Source organism: Protopterus annectens, chromosome 7.part0 (genome assembly GCF_019279795.1).
Source record: "Protopterus annectens isolate FY-2018-M chromosome 7.part0, PAN1.0, whole genome shotgun sequence".
NCBI lineage: Eukaryota > Metazoa > Chordata > Ceratodontiformes > Protopteridae > Protopterus > Protopterus annectens.
The window spans coordinates 679,373,462-679,396,190 of NC_056739.1; positions in this window are offsets into that span (position 1 = coordinate 679,373,462).

The window sequence follows — 22,729 nt, forward strand, 5'->3', positions numbered from 1 at the left end:
ACCATATACTGGCAAATGCAGATGGCCCATGCTAGTATACCCTTGCCAGAAATAGTGACTGCTGTAGTGCACATAACAATAGGTGCAACAAACCATCATGATATGTGTGTGCACACATATGCACCCACAGAGTGCATGCATTGCAGTCAACATCTGCACACCTAACATATTTCTTAGACACTGCACGTGACTGTACATGGCATATGTCACATATCATGCTCATGTACTGTTAATATATGCAGTGATGTGGTCCCATGGCAGATCAAGGAAGAGTGCATGATATCAATAAGGGTGTGTACACTCCCCATAGCCACAGTAAGACATGATGGTTGTCAGTGTAATAGTATTGTATTGGTCATACATGCACAGCTGATGTTGAGATCTGTAAACTAGACATCAAGCATTCACAAATGATATCTGTCTACATATCATCCCAGGTATGTCTTGCTCAAACACATAGAGGCTGTGAGCATTAAAGCAGACATAACTGACACAGCAATACATATTCAGTAATTGTTTGTACACCTGTGAGGTTTGGTGCATAGTACATGGCAGGGTGCAGAACAGGTGCACAGCAATACTGTGTACATGTGTGCAGTGTTTTCCAGGGGAAGGGGCATCACCTACTAACACAACTCATGCATCACACACACATGTATACTGTTGCTAGCATGGATTGACTATAGCTGCACTGCATGCTGTTAAGTACTTTATGTTATGCATGTTGACAGATGAGTAATGGGAGGACTGTGTGTACTATCTTTGTGCAACCTCACCTGTAGTTGTGTTTGTGTGTGTGTGTGTGTGTGTGTGTGTGTGTGTGTGTGTGTGTGTGTGTGTGTGTGTGTGTGTGTGTGTGTGTATTGGTGGGGGCTATTTTGTCTTTAAGTGCAATCTGATGGAGTGGATGGGGGTTGATGCATGTAGGATGTGTGTGTGCATGTGTGTGTGTGTTTGTGTGGGTGTCCATGTATGCACATGTGTGATTGTGGGGTTCATACAGCAGTACTTCCCTTTGGGATTGTGTAGTATATGGACATGGACTGACAGATGAGACACTAAGAATACTTGTCTGATATGTAATCACAGGACAGCTGATAGTATAATAAGGTCTGTAGCATGGAACATGTATCGGGATGGAAAGTAGACACCAGGTATACCCTTAATATTGCAGTCAGCAGAGTGATGAATGACTACCCACATAGGCAGCATTACAGATGCATTGGGGAATTACTATACAACACCAGGGAGTGTATCCATATATTACTGTTGTCCACAGGATAAGTTGATTGAGCAGCACATCTGGCATATACTGAGTAATAGTTACATATGACACTCCAGTGCTTGACATTATGGTGTGAACATAGTAGCCCCTAACATATAGGGGCCATGTTTATGATGTCCGGACATACTCAGGGTGAACACTGGATAACAGCATTGAGGCCATGTAAAACCAACTCCACTCAAGTCAAGGAGGTAATGGAGTAACAGGTCTTGTGTTGTGATCACTCATCTAGGCATTTAGAGGAATGATACGTTAATGAGTGGTATTAATGAGTGTATGTTACGAAGTGTGATGCAGGATGGGGAACTTATGTGAATAAAAGTGGGACTGTCTGTAAAATCAGGGACAGGTATGTATTAAGGTGGAATGTCAGTGTGTGTGTGTGTGTGTGTGTGTGTGTGTGTGTGTGTGTGTGTGTGTGTGTGTGTGTGTGTGTGTGTGTGTATATATATATATATATATATATATATATGTGTGTGTGTGTGTGTGTGTGTGTGTGTGTGTGTGTGTGTGTGTGTGAGTGTGTGTGTACTGTTATGCAGTGCTGTACAGGTCTTAAAGTGTGTTTCTTGTTTTCCCCCACAGATGGCGAGGTGGGTCAGGGTCCCTCCTGCATGCAATCTGATGTTGTTGTCCATACAGACAATGAAGATGATAATAGTACTTTTGAGGCACAGGTGGGGTTGTCAGAGGCCGAAACTGCACCATCGATTGACATCCCCCTCTTAGCCACCCCAACCCTGCACACAGTTACAGTGCCTATACATACCCCATCACCACTGGCCATAACAGAGGGACAGTTGGTATTATTGGCAGTGCACAGGAGAGTGTGGTATCTATGCCTACTGTGTCTGGTCACAGCAGGCATAGCTGGATGTCTGGCAGGGCACCACATAGGCAGATTTACTGGGATGCATGTGGTAGGACCGCTAGTCATCATGCCCCTTGCAGAAGTGCCACAACTGGTACCAATGGACATCTGTCATCATTAGGGGAGAGTAGCACATTGAGGCCTGTACCTGGACATGCCGATGGGACCCCTGGCAGACAAAGTTTGTGTGTCCATGGCTGGAGACAGTGAATTGCACACCCTCCCAGGTATGGTCTGCAGCTGTCCAAGAAACACTTGTATAGGGCAGCCACATTGCAGAACTGTGTGCATGCATACCCACACACTATATGAACACACCTAGGGCAACTCCATACCTACACACACCACATCACCATGCCCATTTCAACTAATTACACCCCTCACCCACACACATGGTGACAAACATATGGTCCACCCTCGGTCTCTGGCAAACCAACAACACACCATCTGCATATGACGATACCTGTGCCACATCCCTGTAAACCATAACATTGATGCATGGACAGGCTAATATGGTTCTGATGCACATGGTGATTGTACTACAGTGTACCAATGTACTGCTGTGTAACATGTTGTCAGGAGTAATGCTTAATGCATACATGTCAGGTAGTGTAGCTGTCCAGTCATGATGCATTATAGCTGTTAGTAACACTGAGTGATTGTAGTCTCCATAATGTTATCCATTTGTGTTGTAGGTGTACATGTGTCAGCAGGAGGATGGTCTGCAGTCATATTCCACAATGGGTATGGCACTGTGGTGACACCATGGTTGTGAATACATGTCACATGTTTGTATAACAGTTATCCCCTGTGCCACGTGGACAGGTGACCTGCTGAGAAATGTATAATCAGCAACCTGATGTAGATCCATCCACATACACGCACACTCTTAATTGGCAACATTCGAACTAGACTCCTACCTAGGTATGTAGTGCTATTGAAGTGTGTGGCTTTCATTGCACACACCACACAGCATGTAGTGTGTTCCAGGTTGCATGTTACATGGAGAACATCCCCAGACATGTACAGTATGGTAATGGGGGATGTAATGGTTGTATATGGACAATACATAGTGTGACATACCATCATACACACATTAACAGACACATAACAGGCAGACACACATCTGAGAGACCTGGGCCTGTCAGTGCTAACTAAGTTGGCAGCGTATCCAATGTGTTACAGGTAGGCTGCGCACAGCACATACATAACTGGGCTGGACTGTGGTGCATGTATGGTTGATGGTGACAGTGGTCATCATACAGTGGTACATGGGACATATACCAGGTGTACCATGGTGTAATGACAGTGTCCACAGCACCCACATCCCACAGTGGATATTGTACTCACTGGAACCCATGATGACACTCTGACATACCCACAATCACACATTGCCCACAGCTGCAATACAACCTATTGTACATCCCAACAGTGGTATTACAGGGATATGCATCTAATGCACATGCCACAGGCATAGTAGGGTGATGCATTGTCATGCCTCATCTATGGGCAGCAACACTATCCATACTAATGTGTGGCAATGTGTATTGTAATAGGATTATGTGGCCTCGGAGTGCTGTACCTAACAGATATACAGACATGCACACATTCACACACTTGCCAAAACTCAATGGGTATCCCATGCCTATTGACCCCTTTGTACAACACTGTATATATATATATATATATATATATATATATATATATATATATATATATATATATATTTATTTATACATATATGTTTACCATATATCCAGAACATGGAGTGGAGTCATACCTCAACATCAATAGTCCAAACCTCTTAGTGCAAGGGGATGTCATTTATGTATTGCAGGTACATATGTAGTCGGTTGCTACTGTAACATGTGTTTGTTTTAACAGACATGTTGTGTGTGGGAGGTTACATCTGCTTTTGACATGTACCCCATCAGCTACTGACAGACATCCTAAGGACATCATAGTACAGTATCATTGCTAGCACAGTAATAATCCTGTGGACTACAGCACAGATATGACCAATATATGTGGACAGTCTGGCACTCTGTGGTCAGTCCAGTGGTATACACAGATCCCCTTCATGCGAGACATGTGGAACATGCCTCATAATGTGTATGTTAACAGTCATGTACATGGGTATATCACGTAAATACTGGACTACATATGCCCACACAGTTTATGCATTCCCACATGCCAGTCTGTCCTGACACATAATACCTAGTGGTGCAGAGGTCACATGGCCACATAATACCCAGTAGTTAGTGACATACATCTGTACAGATTCCCACTGCTTTGTCAGAAATACACAACAGTTATGATGGCCCGCCAGCAGTATGTCTTGCAAATAACTGGATATAACAGCATACTGGGTAATTACACTAAGCTGCTAGGCATGTCACAAAGCACTGTGCAAACTACAGGCAGACTGCCACAACACTGGACTACATTTTGTATGGGGGAGTATGCATGTACCTGCAAATATAGCAGGCTCTACATGCATGTCACAGCACAGAGTAACAGACACCTGTGAGAAAGTGCATACCCACAACCAATGTGAACACAGCCACAGCCACATATGGTACACAAGCATAATATGACACTATATGGAGAGTCTAATAAACACCATCCTCATATGTGCCACTCGCACACTAACCCTACATACACTGGGTCACAGCACAGTGTGGTCCGATGCCTGTCTGTAGTATGGGACATGTGTGTGTCTGGCCCTACAGACATGTGAGCCGATAGGGTGCCATACACTGGAGCAGCATATAACATCGGATAGAACAGGACCAAGAACAATGGCATCTACCGCAGTCTGTGCACAGCCCAAGGTACGTATGCGCAATACACATACTGTCAACAATCACCATAAGTACACAGGTGCCCAGTACTGTACACACAGCAACAGAATGCCCAGGTTACGTCCTCAGATATAACCCTTACTATACATAACATGTCTAGCAGTCTGATATTTGACTTGCTTGTTATCAGGTATAATGTCAATAAATAATGGTGTACAGAACATATGCACCTCTTACTGCATGACATATGTACAAAGGTTGACAGACTTGTGGCTGGAGCCACAAACACTGGGTCAATATTGGCATATTGCTGTGATAACCTCATACATTTACTGTTGTACCAGGATTTGTTGTGACAAATGTCCTATGAGGGATATGAAGTCAGTAACTCTGATGGTTGTCACCATGTACTGACTGCAATCCTCAGACTATGCTTCTGCAGTTCTAAGATAGGTGTTTTGTGAGTAACACTAAAAACATAAGGCTCCACACACTGCCCAGTCTGCAGATAACCCTACAGGTGGGAGTTTCCTCAAACACATAACACTGTCGTGACAGGTATTAAATCATGTAGACCAGCCATATCCACACACACCTCGTTAAACCGACATTACTCCAAATGCAGAAGAGCAACACTCTGTAGTCATGTCTTGCACATCCTCCTCCTGTCTGTTGGCCTGTTTCCACAGTGTATGTTGTTAGAGGTAAATCCCAATACCATCTGTGATGCTGTTTGCCAAACACCAAATTGAGGTCCTGCTCACAGTGAATGAAAAGGCCCAACACCCACATGCTGTTTCTAGATATTGTAGTGTGTTTTCATGCAATTGGCTATGGGAATGTTACCACAGCTGTTCCACATGCAATCAGCTAGAGGGGGACTGCAATTCATGCAGAGGCCATCAGCTGATCATGGGCATCACTTACTAAACACAAGCTGCTGCCTAAGCAAAGCAGGTTTACTTCTCCACATCCACCAGAAAGGAAGTGAGAGAGACAGACAGAGAATGTCAGGGAGGGGTTGGGAGAGTAACATCTAAGCATGTTTGTACCACACACCCACCAGTACAGGGTTTCAAACCCCTGTCTATGTAGCACACATCTATGCAGTTACTGCATGCGCCACATAGCTTACATGTTGGGGAGATGTCCAAAGGTATATCTGATGGTGAGTGACATCTGCAACAGTGATATAGGAGTGATAAGGTAGGTGTAGTACACATGCATGTCCACATGAACAGGTGTCAATGTCAACACAACCACACTCTCTCAGGGACTCACACACATTGACACAGATGGCAGGGTCAGGAATAGACTTCCTAACTAACAAGTTTGCCACAATACAGTAATGCGCAGATATCAAATGCACCACAGGGGTTATCCGAATGATATATGGGCAAAGGGTATGTGAAGGTATCTGACATCAGACGGCATGTTTCAGTAGGCCAATGGGAGTTGTAGTGAATATGAATGTGGTTGAAAGCATCATACTCCACACACACAGACACAGGGTGGCAGTACTGATATGCATGGGTGCATTGCTTTACAGGTGTGTAGTGGTTGACTGTGGCAGAAAGATGTAAAAGGCTAGGTGAAGGGTATACCTTGGCATCAGGCCACATGACAATGGTCTGAAGTGTGGCTCAGGGGTGTAGTGTCTGGATTGGCCCACACAGGTGGGTATTGTATTTACCATCCAGTCTCCTGGGTTACTATTGTGTGTGGCCAGTGCTGTGGAATGCTTGCCATGTATGTGTTCTATAGTCCATGACATGGACGGTGTCTGGGATGTGTACACGTCACACATTCATGTTCAGTGACATGTGGAACTGTACCTGGGGTATCCAGCCCATGTTGTGTACACAGATTATTATAATCAAATGTTCCAGTCCTGGCCTCATGTGGCGGGAACTGGTAATGGACACCAGCTTGACCCTGCATCTACATTGATAGCATGATACAGGTATTACCTGGTGTCACTGGCATCTGTCCATACAGGGCATGTGTTTAATGCATGGTATGTCCTTTGTGGGTCACATTTGATGGTACCACAGTTGTTGCAGGTGTCCAGTGGGGAACATAGTGAAGGCACAGTGTCTGCAATTATGTGCCTATTGTAGTGATGCGACAGGGTGCCATGCCCTCTGTAGTCCACTGAAATTACACCATGGTTACTATCTGTGGGCAATATGCAGGGTACTACCAACAAAGAGGTTGCTGCCTAGGCAAGTGTGTTTATGGCACACCTCATCACTAAGGGCTTTTCATCCTGAAAAAGGAGGTCATTGTCCCACTGTACCCATCCCTCATTAGACCCATTATAGAATACAATGCCCCATTTGGTATGTACCTCTCAAGACATCTGCAACAACTGGAAAGGCCACAGAAATACCTCACTAAAAGAATCACAGGCCTAATGCAGATGCCCTATGTTGACCATCTAAAAAAACTCCAGCTATACTCTGTCGCATATCGTCTACTCAGACGTGATCTCTGCTTAACATACAAGACCATGTCAAACCCAGAGCTGTTGGACATGCAACAGTTAAAGAAATCCCAATCCCTCAGAGACACATGCTCCAGGGATCTAAACCTTGTCGTCACAATGAACAAAACATGCTGGTGGGATAGGTTCCTGACCCAGAAACTCCCCATACTCTGGAATAAACTCCCCATACATGTCAAGCAGAGTGTCTCTTTGCCCGTCTTCAAAAGGAACCTTGATGATTGGATGGGAGATAGGAAATTCACCCCGAGGATCACATCAGTTGCCCTGCTAGACAGGTGTCCAGGGAAGCAAATATTGTGGGCAGAAATATCCAGGGAATTGTTATGGCTAGGCTTGTATAGGCCCTAGGGACGATAGCCTAGTACCAACCTATGAGACATGGGTTGAGAGTGTTCTCTGGGTAATACAAGGGTTGCTTAATTTGTTTGCCAGGCCTTGATGTCACATGTAGGGGTATGGATTGGCACCCCAGCCTCTCAGTTATTTGACATCTGTTATCCTTGTAAGGTGGACATTGTGACATATAATAGGCCCACCATATAGGAAATTAGCAAAAACCATGCCACAATGAGTGTAGTTGTTACACACTCACCTGCACACAGGATATGAATGACAAACACAGACGCAGTTGCCATGTCTGGGATTAGAACTCCTACCTACTGAGTTTATTACACTACAGCTTTAAACAGTTACAGGACACACCACAGAAATTACAGGGTTATGCTTCCCCCAAAGGTGTATTTCAAAGTGAATGACATCAGCTGGCTTGCCAAAGTAGGGCATTGGAGGTTGTAGTGACTGTGAATGGCTTCAAAATCAGTGTTATATACACAGACAAACATCCACATTTGCCATGTATAGGAATAGAACTCCTATCTAATGATTTGATTACACTACAGCAAGACACAGTTGTGAAGCATGCCACAGAGATCACTGGACTACTTTTTCTCCAAAGATTTATATCAATGAGAATGACATCAGCAGGCTTGCCAAAGAAGGGCAATGGAGTTGTAGTGACTGTGAATGGCCTTAAAAGCATTGCTCCCTACTCAGACAAATATTTATACTTGCCATGTCTGAGAACAGAACCCCTACCAAACTAGTTTATCATACTACAGCATTACACTGTTTTTGGATGCACCACAGAGACTACTCGATTGCTCTTTCCCTAAAGGTGTATTTCAAGGTGAATGACATCAGCAGGCTTGCCAAAGAAGGGCAGTGGAGGTTGTAGTGACCGTGAATGGCCACAAAAGCATTGCTCCCGACACAGACAAAAAAACATCCACACAAGCACACACACTTTCTATGTCTGGGACTAGAACTCCTAACTTGCTAGTGTATCATACTACAACATTATGCAGTTATAGGACATGCCACAGAGACTACTGAGCTACTCTTTCCCCAAAGGTGTATTTCAATGGGAATGACATCAGCAGGCTTGCCAAAAAAGGGCAATAGGGTTGTAGTGACTATGAATGGCCTCAAAAGCATTGCTCCCTACACAGACAAACACACAGGCATTCATTCTTACCATGTCTGGGAAATGAACCACTTCATCACACTATAGCATTAAGATATTGTAAGATGCACCCTGGAGATTATTGGGCTACTTCTTTCCCAACGGTGTATTTCACGGTGAATGACATCAGCAGGTTTGCCAATGAAGGGCAATGGAGGTTGCAGTGACTGCAATTGGCCTCAAAAGCACTGCTTGCTACACACACACACACACACACACACACACACACACACACACACACACACACACACACACACACACACGCGCACAATCATCCATACTTACCGGGTCTGGAAATAAAACTGCTAGCTAGTGAGTTTATCGCATTATGCAGTTATAGAATGTGCCACGGCGATCACTTATTGACTCTTTCCCCAAAGGTGTATTTCAATGGGAATGACATCAGCAGGCTTGCCAAAGAAGGGCAATGGGGTTTTAGAGACTGGGAATTGCCTCAAAAGCATTGCTTCCTACACAGACAAACATTCATTCTTGCCATGTCTGGGAACAGAACTCCTACTAAGCTAGTTCATCACACTACAGCATTAAGCTGCTGTAAGATGCACCACGGAGACTATTGGACTACTTATTTCCCAACGGTGTATTTCAAGGTGAATGACAGCAGGCTTGCCAATAAAGGGCAATGGAGGTTGCAGTGACTGCAAATGGCCTCAAAAGTATTTCTTCCTTCACAAACAAACACTCAGCCATCCACACTTACCATATCTGGGAATAGAACTCCTATTGAATGAGTTTATCGCACTACAGTACTATGCAGGTATAGAATGTGCCACAGAGATTACTTGCTCATTCTTTCAACAAAGGTGTATTTCAATGGAAGTGACATCAGCAGGCTTGCCAAAGAAGGGCAATGGGGTTGTAGTGACTGTGAATGGCCTCAAAAGCTTTGCTCCCTACACAGACAAACATCCACACTTGCCATGTCTGGGAAAAAACACCTACTGAACAAGTTTACCACACTACAACATTATGCTGTGCTAGGATGCACCATGGGAATGGATCAGCAGACTCACCACATCTGGGAACAGAACTCCTAATTAACATGTTTATTACACTACAGTGTTAGGCAGTTATAGGACATGCCACGGAGATTACAGGGCTTCACTTTCCCCAAAGGTGTATTTCACTGGGAATAACATCAGCAGGCTTGCAAAAGAAAGGCAATGGGGTTGTAGTGACTGTGAATGGCTTCAAAAGCATTGCTCCCTAAACAGACAAACTTGCCATGTCTGGGAATAGAAATCCTACTAAACTACTACAGCATTACAGGACGCACCACGGAGATGACTGGACTACTCCTTCCCCAAAAGTGTATTTCAAAATGCATGACTTCAGCAGGCTTGCCAAAGAAGGGCAATAGAGGTTGTATTGACTGTGAATGGCCTCAAAAGCATTGCTCCCTACACAGGCAAACACAGCCACATTTGCCATCCCTGGTAATAGAACCCTTACTGAACTACTATATCACACTACAGTATTACACTGTTCTAGGACACACCACATAGATTACTGGGCTATTTTTTCCCCAAAGGTGTATTTCAAGGTGAATGACATCAGTAGGCATGACAAAGTAGGACATTTGAAAATGTAGTGAGTGTGACTAGCCTAAAAAGCATTGCTCCTTACAAAAGAAAACACACACAGTTGCCATGTCTGGGATGAGAACTCCTATCTATTTAGTTTATCACACTACAGCCTTACACAGTTATAGAACACACCACATAGATTATTGGATGACTCCTTCCTCAGAGGTGTATTTCAAAGGGAATGACATCAGCAGGCTTGCCAAAGAAGGGCAATGGAGGTCGTAGTGACTGTGAATGTCCTCAAAAGCGTTACTCTCTACACAGACAAGCATGCACACTTGTCATGCTAGGGAATATAACCCCAACAGAATGTTTATATCACAGTACAACATTATGCTGTTCTAGGATGCACCACAGAGATTGGTGGGATATACCTTCCCCAAAGGTGTATTTCAAGATGAATGACAGCAGGCATGCCAAAGTAGGGCATTTGAAATTGTAGTGCATGTGACTAGTCTAAAAAGCATTGCTCTCTACACAGTTGCCATGTTTGGGATTAGAACGCCTACCAAGATAAATTATCACACTACAGAATTAAGCAGGTATAGGATGCACCACAGAGATTACTGGGATATCTTTTCCCCAAAGGTGTATTTCAAAGTGACTAACATCAGCAGGCTTGCCATAGTAGGGCAATGGGGAGGGCAGTGTGTGTGCATGGGCCATAACCCATTCATCTAGAGGTAGACGCACCACAATCAGGCACACACACGGTTATATTCAACAGGAATGTGTATACAACTGCCAGATGACTACTGCCTTGTACAGTCATGTTGCACAATTAGCACTAGCACCACAGAGTATATAATGCTGAGGGATTCCAGAGGCAAATGTCTATGGTGAGTGACATTTACACATCATCTGGTTGTAGCCATTTGGCTGTGTGCTAGGTGGGACAGGCCTCATGATGGAAGGCTCTTTGTCACTGTCACTCTCCTCCACACATCTATTTATGTGTACTTTTGGCATATTATAGTGTGTTGTCCTTGGATATATGTGTGTATTCCTATCCAATGTGTGTGCAAAGCATGACTGGTGCATACTGAGGAGTGTATGCACTAACATCTGCAACTGTCAGATATGTATGGTCTGCTGTTGTTGCCATACATGGTCTTCATTTCTTGAAGTGTGTGAGCATGCCCAGTATGACCTTTCAGTATTTTGTTGTCTGACATTGCCTTCATTTCTCTAAGTATCGGAGCATGCCCAGTATGCCCTTCTGTATTGAATGTGTAGATCCATTCCAGGTAGATTGTACTGCATTGCAGACTTTTGTGTTCTACACCTACAGCTAGCAAACTGTTTCTGCAGGATATCTGTAGATCAGTTGACAATATGTGGTCAAACTGGGCAAGGGATAGTGGGTTGTTGTTGTGTCTTTCGGCTTTTCCCGGTTAGGGGTCGCCACAGCGGAACTCCAGTCCGCTAATGATTGGTAGTTGATTTTTATGTGCCGAGTTACCAGCCCTGATGCACAACCTTCAACGAAGGTACGCCCATTCATGCATGTCTCCACGCAGAAGACGTCTAGCTGAGAATCGAACCGGACAGCATCTTACTGTGAGGCGATAACGCTACCGCAGCTAGTGGGTACCGTAGGTAATAGTGTCTGTGCTGCTTCTTCTATATGGTCCTGGTGTTAGTGGAGATATTCAGACATGTTTACTGTTATACACTGTGGTGCTTTATGTCATCAAGTACTGTCAGGTAGACATTTTTGCTTGCAGTGATGTCCTGGGGAAAACAGGGTGAATGCAGCTGTGTCCAGTTTTGTGGTCAAATGCCAACATATTCATGCAAACTAATGCCATTCTGGAGGGGGAGCTGCAGACAATTGCTGTTGGGTCTGTGTAACTGTTTCAGCACCTTGGTACAGTGGTGGCAGAGGACCCCATACTTGTACATCCATTGATGTGACAGTATGGCCTTATCTTGCTGTGGCAATACCTTACAGCTGTACAGATTCACACAGGTTACCCAGAGGCAGGGTTCATAAGTCAGGACATTATCCCTATTGTGGTTTATGAGAAGGTTTGTAGCCACCCATTCTTGTGTTTGCAGCCAGGGATAGTATGTGCACATGGCTGTGTTTCAGACTTCGCACATTCCATGCTGCCCATGCCCCCACCCTCCTCTATTACTCTATCCTCTTCCATACATTATGCAAACATTCTCTGATACTTTCCCTATAGTTATCACCTCATCACAGCAGTATATTGGTGTTGGTCCACAGTTCATGCAGTGGGACATGGTGGACATGTTACTGTGGTTTGTCCACATGGCCTTGCATATGGGTTCTGTAGACTGTGTTATGTTATTTGGGAGTCCATGACATAAGATACATTGGCAGTACGGGTGAGACACAGGCCTTTAGCAGAGAACTGTAGGCCATTTGGTAGTAATACAGGCCAGCTGTATCAGGCCATTGCATTCTGTCAGTCCTACAGTCCCAGAATGCAATACAGTATATTCCCCTGGGGTGACAGGGTAGGTGTGCTAGGTGTTCATGCCAATACTTTCTGTCAGTATTGATCAAATGGTGTGGATCCTGGCAGGGTGCTGCTAGGGACACACCTGCATGGAACACCTGCACTGCATATTGCATTCCTTTGCTATTGCCATACACAGGTGGGGTCATATTGTACCCATTCCCAACAGCAGGGATAAGCTTGGAGAGGTACCTGTGGGTGGTGGTTGGGTGAAGTGGGTGCATGTGTGCTATAGACACTACTTGCATCTGACTCACAGATATGCATGGGGCATTCCACTTATGCTGGCTTGTGCAGGGACATCAACTGTTTCTCAGTACAACATTCCTATGACTTTTGCGGTCTGTGAGTGTTTGGCCAGGCGACATTGGTATTCCCTACTACAAGCCCAGATAATGTGCTGCAAACCTGTATGTACAATTCCAAGGGTGTGTCCATTTAACAGTCACACATTATACACTGTCTATCTGGGGTACTTTCCCCTGTGTACTGCTTGTATATCTGGCCCAACAGTCATGCCATGCCCATCTTTCAGATCATGACACATATTACCTCCATACATTTACAATGGCTTACTGCTAGAATGTGTTATACTGAGGAGCATTGTGTTTGGCACTGCAGTTGTGAGGACTTGGCCCTGCCATAGGCAGTACTGGAGAATGGCCACCAGGACAAACCTCACCATGCATGCATACTGACCACTCTCACACGATATGAAACACACACCAATCTAACACACGCATACTTGCATATTGCACAAATGCTAGAAAGCTATCCTGCTAGCTTGGCCACCTCAGGTAATCTGTGCTCCACTGATATTATACCTACACATACATGTTACTACATTTCTACATAGGATTTGGTGGGGCACACCTGACTGTTACTACATGTCTACATCGTATTGGGCGGGGCACACCAGACTGGTACTACATGTCTACATTAGATTGGGGGGCACACCAGACTGTTACTACATTTCTACATAGGATTGGGGGTGGGCACACCTGAATGTTACTACGTGTCTACATAAGCATGGGGGGCATACCTGACTGTTACTACATTTCTACATAGGACTGAGGGGCACATCTGACACTTGCACACATTTGCTATGACTGTACTGGTATGTCAGGTACTCCATTTCATTCTGTAGTCTAAACTATCATGCTGACTAGAGGCAAATCAGTGTACTACAGGTCTTAGGTTTGATTGACCTACATATCACTTTCTGACTTCTTACCCTTCAGAACTAACATCCTACTGCTTGACCTGATCTAGTCTGTCTGTGTAGGCCTGGGAGGGGGTTACCCATAGCTATCATTCAGAGGCCCTAGCACAGGCTTTGTTTATGTTTGTCTACACCTGTCCTGCTGGCTGAGACTGTTGTTGGGTATATGAGCCTCCCTGACTGGCATGTGTGTGTGTCATATGGACACACATGTGGCCAAGCACATTTCTTGCAGTGGGTTTTATCACCATGTGTAGTACTGGCTACTATGGCGACACCAGTATTTGTTACAGATCTCATGCTGCCACTATAGGTGTCTACTATCTGCTGGCATCCCATTCAGCCACCCAATTCCCTTGCATGCTCACATCTATACCATAGATACAAGTAACAACACATACCACTCCATTCGGCAATTGGTAAGAAGAGTGACTTACCTTGTGGGTGTGCCAGTATTGAGGAAGGTGCTGTAGGGCTGCCTATGTTGGATGCACATAGTACACTCCCTATACATGGTTGAGTACAGGTAGTCTCATGTTTGCCATCCCTTTTACTGTATGTGCGAGTCAGAGAGAGGTGTCATTGCCTGGGTCCCTACTATGTCAGTCTATGTGCTATGCCTTGCCTCTTTGCTAAAGCCAGGGCATACTGGGTATGCCTCCTTCCGCCTACTGGGGCAGGCTCAGGTTGTTCCTCCTCTGACTCACTCTGTGCCTGTGCAGGCCTTGGCAATGATGGGGGGGCTGTGTGGCCCTGCCCTGTGCTGTTCCTGCTGCAGCTGTTTCCTCAGGATCATATTGTGTAGCATTGCACATACGATGGCAATTTGAGTACATGTAGCTGGTGAGTACTGCAAGGCTCCACCGGATGTGTCCAGGCACTGAAACCATGACTTGAGTATCCCAAACACATGCTCTATTATAATTCTGATCTGTGCGTGTGCCTCATTATGGCGTTCTTGTTCGGGTGTGTGTGCATTTCTGATGGGTGTCATCAGGCACAGCTCCAGTGTGTAACCAGCATCTGACAGTAGGTGACCGTAAGGGATGTTCCCACTGGCAAATCTCTGGTACAGCTGCGTCAGATACCAGATGTGGAAATCGTGATAGCTTCCAGGGCAGCCAGCACACACATTCATTATAATGCCCTGGGCATCGCATGCAACCTGGAAGTTGATGGAGGGTAAGCCCTTGCGGTTGATGTAGACCCTACCCCGCTCACCAGGTGGTGCTTTGATGCATATGTGCATGCAGTCTATAGCACCCACTACCTCAGGGTATTCTGCTATTTGGTGGAAGAGACACATATTGCTGGCCAACGCCTCATGGGTGTTGGGGAAATATACGTGCTCACTGGCATGTGCTGACATGGCATCCAGGAACTGGTAGAGTACCCTGGATGCTGATGCCTGTGAGATCCCCATGATATCTCCAGTTGGCCTTTGGAAGGTACTTGTGGCTAGTATTCTTAGGCCTACACATAACTTGGTATGCACTGGGGTGGGTTCCCCTCTGTTAGTTCTGTGTGTCAGGCATGGCCGGCATGGCTCAACAATTTGCTGTAGAAGGCCTCTGTCCACCCTATAGTGCTCCTCTATCTCCATCTCATGCAGTCCCTGGTAGGTTACCCTGGGTCTATACACTCTTCTACGTCTCCTCACTGTGAGTTGGTCGACAGCATTCTGTTCCTCACCAACCTCAGCCTCTTCCTCATGTTGATGTAAGATCGCTGCTGCAGCCCCTATCATTTTGTTGTTTTTGTTTGTTAAAACTTCCCCGCTTGTATACACTGGTGGTATAGAGTATGTGGGGAAAGTCCAGAGGGAAAGGTATTTGCATAGTTTATAGTAGTGTTCTGGGCTGAGCTGCTGCCTGTGTAATTGGCTGATTCTGATACATTTCAACTGTCAGCTATGCTAGTTCTCCTTGATTACCTTCCTACTGCTGTTTTCCCTTTCCATTGCCTTCCTGTTTAAGTCTGGGGGCGCATCATGCAAACACAGTACTCAACTGTGCACAAGCTGCTATTTCCTAGTTTACTTTTTTTTTTCCTTTAAAACCCAGTGCACGGCGCGCACACCCACTTAGGCAATGTAAAGAGTGCTAGGCAGGCTCAAACACACCCCCTTGCTTAGCTCTGCTAAGCTAAGGGCAAACCCAAGCCACAGGGCTCCAATCCACTTACAGTATACCTGACACAACCCTCAATGACATCAGCTAACTCTTAGGCTTGAACCAAGCTATTCCTGCACATACACTGTTGGGTGCTGACTAGCAGTGAGGTGAAATCTGGGATTCAGTATCATTCCCCTTATTTGCATAGGATTGCCTGCTAATGCATAGTTACAGGTCCCACACTGAGCCTCCCCCCTTAGCAACCACTATTCACTGACCATGTGTTCTTTTGCCTGCCATTGAGTATAATGGCAAAATAGTGATTTTGGTTAGAATGCTTATTTCAGGTTATTTTTTATATTTTTGGCCCAATCTCATTTGCGCACCACTGCCCTACTCTTAAACAGCTGAGATCGGCTAAAAAAAAAAGTTTTTTTTAAACTGTTTTCCATGCCAATGGCCATATATTTGTCCATTGGTGTGCTTTACATGTTATATACACCCTTTATTTGGAGCTGTCATAGTTCCGTTTTGTAGTTTGCAGAAATGTGCTCGGTTACTAACCAAGTACATTTCTGCAGATTACACTAGTCCTGCACGGCCGGCTGTCAGCTTCCAGGATCGCAAATTCACCTCATTTGCATGGTTTTCACCTGCAAATGGAGTAATTTGCATACAGGAGCTGTGTCCTTGCAGGAATAGTGCAGGAGGGCTCATGCACGTCTCTGCATCTTATTCCTGGATTGCACGGCAACCATATTGCCTCCAGCAGCTCCTGCACTATTCTTGCACGCCGTGCAGAGCTTGCTGAATCCGGGGGAATGTTTTGAATATTTTAGTAATGAAACTCGCTGGACATTTAAAAAAGCTAGAACTAAACATTGGGTTACATGGATGGTTCCAATTCGAGCAGGCATATATTACATATGTGGTAAAAGAGCCTACAAATGGCTTTCTGAGTAGTGGAATGGATTGTGTTATGTGGGACATGTAATTCTATCCATTAGACATCCTACAACATTGCCTGAATCTAATATTAGAAATGTTAGATTAAAAAGACATATTAACATAGAAATAAATGGATGTAGGAGATGATGTCCTTGTAGGAGTATCAATCCTTCCATTCTATGGAGCAGGAAAGACTATTTGGGAAATTAGAGGAAATTGACAGGTCTATTAGAGGAATTAAAAGTTACTACAGAAATGACTGCCATGAGAACTATGGTCTTACAGAACCATATGACATTAAATGTTGCGAATTGGTAGGAGAGGGATGTTGTATTTATATTCCTGATAATAAACCTGAAATCAGGAGCCACCTCAAGTTAATTGAGGAAAGTGCTCAAAAGCAAAAATAAAAAAAGAAACATGGTTCTGTTGGCTGAGTGGTTCTATCAGTTGCTGGGGAGGAAAAATAATGCAGCTTATACTGATCATAGTTGGCATTTTAGAATCTATAAGCCAAATAATTGTCATCACTAAGTGTGAAATTGAATATATAAGACAACAAGCAGTACAGGTTTTGGCAGTGAACCAAGTGCATCAGGTCCAAGACATTGTACGATTTATGAAGTAGTCTGAACCAATGAAGCTTGATCATATTCACTGAATAAAATCATGTCTGTTCAGGGGGAACTGTTATAGTACTGGGATCTCAAATAATTTTGAGACACCAGCTTATGAAATCTTCCTTGAGCAGCATGTGAGGTTCTATGTGAATGCCAGTGACTGAAAGCATGAATACAAAGCTGCATTGAAATACCATGCCTGGCTAAAAGAGCATCAGCCAAGATAAGACACTGGCTTATGAATAATTCCTCTCTTTATCAAGGCATAATTATTAATATAAATAAATATTTATGTTGAAAATAATTCTTCAGATGTCAGACAACAGATGTAAACTAGCTATAAGATTTCACAGTGGTCTTTAGAATTATCAGCTCAGCTATCTGTTAGAGAAAAATAGAATAGAAAGGTCACAGCAGCCTGGAACAAGGGTCACACACTGACACACTCTGATGTATTGTATCAGCAGTGAATGGCTCTTCTATTAGAAGTTGTATAAACATGTATTAATCCGTACTTTTCCATTTCTAGCAAAACATTCTTAAACCATATGTTTAAAGAATAAAAAGAATGTTAAATACATGATTTGTAAAATGTATATATATATATATATATATATATATATATATATATATATATATATATATGCCATAAACATTAAAGAATCAGAAAATGTTTATTATTCTGTTTCATACGTTGTCTATAGAATGAATGACAGGAGCAGATGTTGTGCCTTGCATATACATACTGCAGATTTTATATGAAGTTTTTTTAAGCTTTTGTATTACTTTGTAAGTTGCAAACTTTCATTAATTGTGAATTATTTAACAGTAATAATAATGTGAATATTAACTTTAGCTGTAACAATAATAAATAGTCTTTCTTATTAGAAAGATGAAATAATCGATAAGTATGAACATATAATGATAAAGCTGAAGCCAGAAATGCTTGAGTCTGTACTCTACAAAAATAGTCTGTTGTAACAGCATTTTTAAACCTAAATGCATGACCAATTTAGGACACAATATATGTCTAAAAAGGCAGGACTGGATCTGTCAAAACAGTATAAAGTGCTGTACTCACTTGTAATCTTTGTCAGATACATGAGAAATAAACTGTACTAACTCTGGGATGCCTTGCTTTTGTTTATCATTTATCTTTCTCGTTCTTCTAACTGCCTGTATTTTTTCCTCATAGGTGCAGTGCTCGTAGATACTTTTACAGGTATGGCATATGACAGATGTAGAGACAGATGTGGAAATACATAGAGTATGTATATGACAACATATATGCACAGGTTATGGAACTAATCACTGCTGTAGGCATTTGGGGGGTTCATCTCATTTTTGGACTCTCTGCCCATCCTGTTTGCCAGTCATTAGCCCCCTCCACAACCAATTGTTCCAGTTATTCCCCATTATTGGGAGTGGCAAGCAGGCCACGCTCCTTCCATTCTCCTACTCACTGCCTGGCCCTGTAGTGTTGGTGGCATTAGTCAAACCAGTATCGTCTGGGATGCAGTAAGGATTCCTTTCCCTTCACTATGGAACAAGGACCTGTCAGCCACTGACATGAGCATACTGTAGGACGCTAGTGAAGAGACATGTATATAGCCATATTATTACTGTATTCACCAGTATTGGCCACCACATACATTGGACAAGGAAAAATACAACTGTTAAGACTGACAGCGATTTACAGGGACATGCTGTCCTGATGGGATACATTGTTTTATGTACCTTCTACAAATATGTGACACAGGCAGGCATCCATACTCCTGCCAATGGCCTTTTGTGCTGTGAAGTCTAGTGGAAGAGTGCACATGTTCAACAAGACAGTGCAAAAGTAGCCTACCACACACACACACACACACACACACACACACACACACACACACACACACACACACACACACACACACATCAACATGCTTCTATGCATATTCCGAGGTTAATCCTCTAAACACATAAATAATAAAACAATGTTTTCTGCAAGGGGGTAAGGCCCCTGCACCCTCACATCCCATGCTATTTATTTATTCCAACTCCAAGTTTACACAATCCCTGGGGAAGGGCATAGTCCTCATTCCCAGGGACTCTCCATTTTCACTCAATTGTCAACCATCTCTATTTTCAACTAATATGTATCAACAATACAGAGATTGATTTTTGATAAAATCAATTACTAGTGGATAAACCACATTCACACACACACACATATATGTATAGTTATATGTATAGATGGATGCAGATATAGATATATAGGATCTAGTTTATCATGAATAAAAAAGAACATGAAAAGAAAAATATTAAAAATAATCATCAAACCAGTATTGCACCCACCCACACTACTTACAGTTATTTATATATATCTCTATAGTGGGAAGCAGGAAATGTACCCTTTCCCTTACTGTAGTGCGATCTCAGAGTTTGTATATATAAGTAGCGGGGGGTGTGGTGGCATAGACCCCCACATGAGGGGGGGGGTGTAGTAGGGCTTGCCCCCTTGCAAAAACATTGTTTAGTGCTTCTTGCAGAATAATAGCAGTTGTGGAAGTGTGAAGAATGTTCAAATTGTGTCAAATTTGACATTCTCCACTTCCACATTTGCTTTTTGTTTTGCTCGATGTTTTTATTTTCAGTTATCCGGTTCAGTGCAACACTGACTCGCACAAAGTGTGATCGGTAAACTGATAGTAAACCTAATATATATATATATATATATATATATATATATATATATATATATATATATATATATATATATATATATATATATTTATATATATTATGAATGTGAGACTGCACAACAGTGAGGAAAAGGAGAATCTCTCTTTCCCTACTGAATGCTAGTCTGAAAGTACATTTGAGCAAAAGTGAGTTGATAAAATACCTTTTAATAAAACAACATTCAAAAAAACTGAAACACACACACACACACACACACACACACACACACACACATAGAGGTTCATTACATAATCCCGAAAATTTGAAATATCGAATTTCAAAATCTCGACACCATATAGCTGAAACCCCTAAATACCGAAAGACCAAAAGCGCAAATTTCAAAATACCAAAGTTCGGAGTTGTTGAAGTAGCACTTCTGGTTTTGCGGTTTGTGAATGGATAGGTTGAAGGTCAGGTAAGTATCTATGTTTAAGTGTGTTGGTTAGGGGCTTTAGTGTGTGTGTGTGTGTGTGTGTGTGTGTAAGTGTGTGTTGTGACTGTGATGTGTGTGTGTACGAGGAGAATGTAGGTGTGTGGTGGTGTTTTCGTGTGTTTGTCTGTGTAGTGCAACCTTGGAGTTAGAATATTTAAGTAGGGGGAAGCAGGGAGGCTTGCCCCCCTGCTTGTTTGTGTTTTGGGTGAAGGTGTGTGTATGTGTGTGCGTGTGGTGTATGTTTAGTGTAGTGTTCAGGATTTTGTAATTCACACTTCTGGTCTTTAGGTATTTAGGGGTTTCAGCTATACGATCTCGAAATTTTGAAATTCGATATTTCAAAATTTTGAGATTATGTAGTGAACCCATGAATATATATATATATATGTATGTTAGAAGATTGAATTAACATATAATTTCAAAATTTATGAGATCGAGATGAGTATGAAGGAAAGGGGCAACAACAAAAACTCAAAACAACCAAATCCAGAATATCGAACAAAGTAAAAGCAAACATATGTAACCACTCCTGGCAACCTGTATTCTCAGACTTTTGCATATGAAACAGAAAACAAGGGTGCCAGTTGTATGATAAGTGACAGCCACCATTGTTTCCTCTTGGTACGTAGTATGAGCCACTAGAATGTTAGACTTAATTTATATGGTCAGCATATCAGTTAACCTATTGTACTGCATGTGATATTCTGGATTTTGTTGTTTTGAGTTTTCATTGTTGTGCTTTTCAGCATACTTCTGAAGTAGACCCGTATGCATATATATATATATATATATATATATATATATATATATATATATATATATATATATATATATATATATATATATATATATATATATATATATATATATATATATATATATATATATATATGAAGGTGTTTAGGTGAAATGGCAGTGGAGTTTTTAACTAGATTGTTTAATGAAATCTTGGAAAGTGAGAGGATGCCTGAGGAATGGAGAAAAAGTGTTTTGGTACCGATTTTTAAAAATAAGGGTGATCTGCAGAGCTGTAGTAACTACAGAGGGATTAAACTGATCAGTCACAGCATGAAGTTATGGGAAAGAGTAGTGGAAGCTAGGTTAAGAAGGGAGGTGATGATTAGTGATCAGCAATATGGTTTCATGCCAGGAAAGAGCACTACAGATGTGATGTTTGCTCTGAGAGTGTTGATGGAGAAGTACAGAGAAGGTCAGAAGGAGTTGCATTGTGTCTTTGTGGATTTAGAGAAAGCATATGACAGGGTGCCTAGAGAGGAGTTGTGGTATTGTATGAGGAAGTCGTGAGTGTCAGAGAAGTATGTAAGAGTGGTACAAGATATGTACAAGGGTAGTGTGACAGCAGTGAGGTCTGCAGTGGGAGTGACAGATGCATTTAAGGTGGAAGTGGGATTACATCAAAGATCAGCTCTGAGCCCTTTCTTATTTGCAGTGGTGATGGACAGGTTGACAGATGAGATCAGACAGGAGTCACCGTGGACTATGATGTTTGCAGATGATATTATGATCTGTAGTGAGAGTAGGGAACAGGTGGAGACGACCCGGGAGAGGTGGAGATAT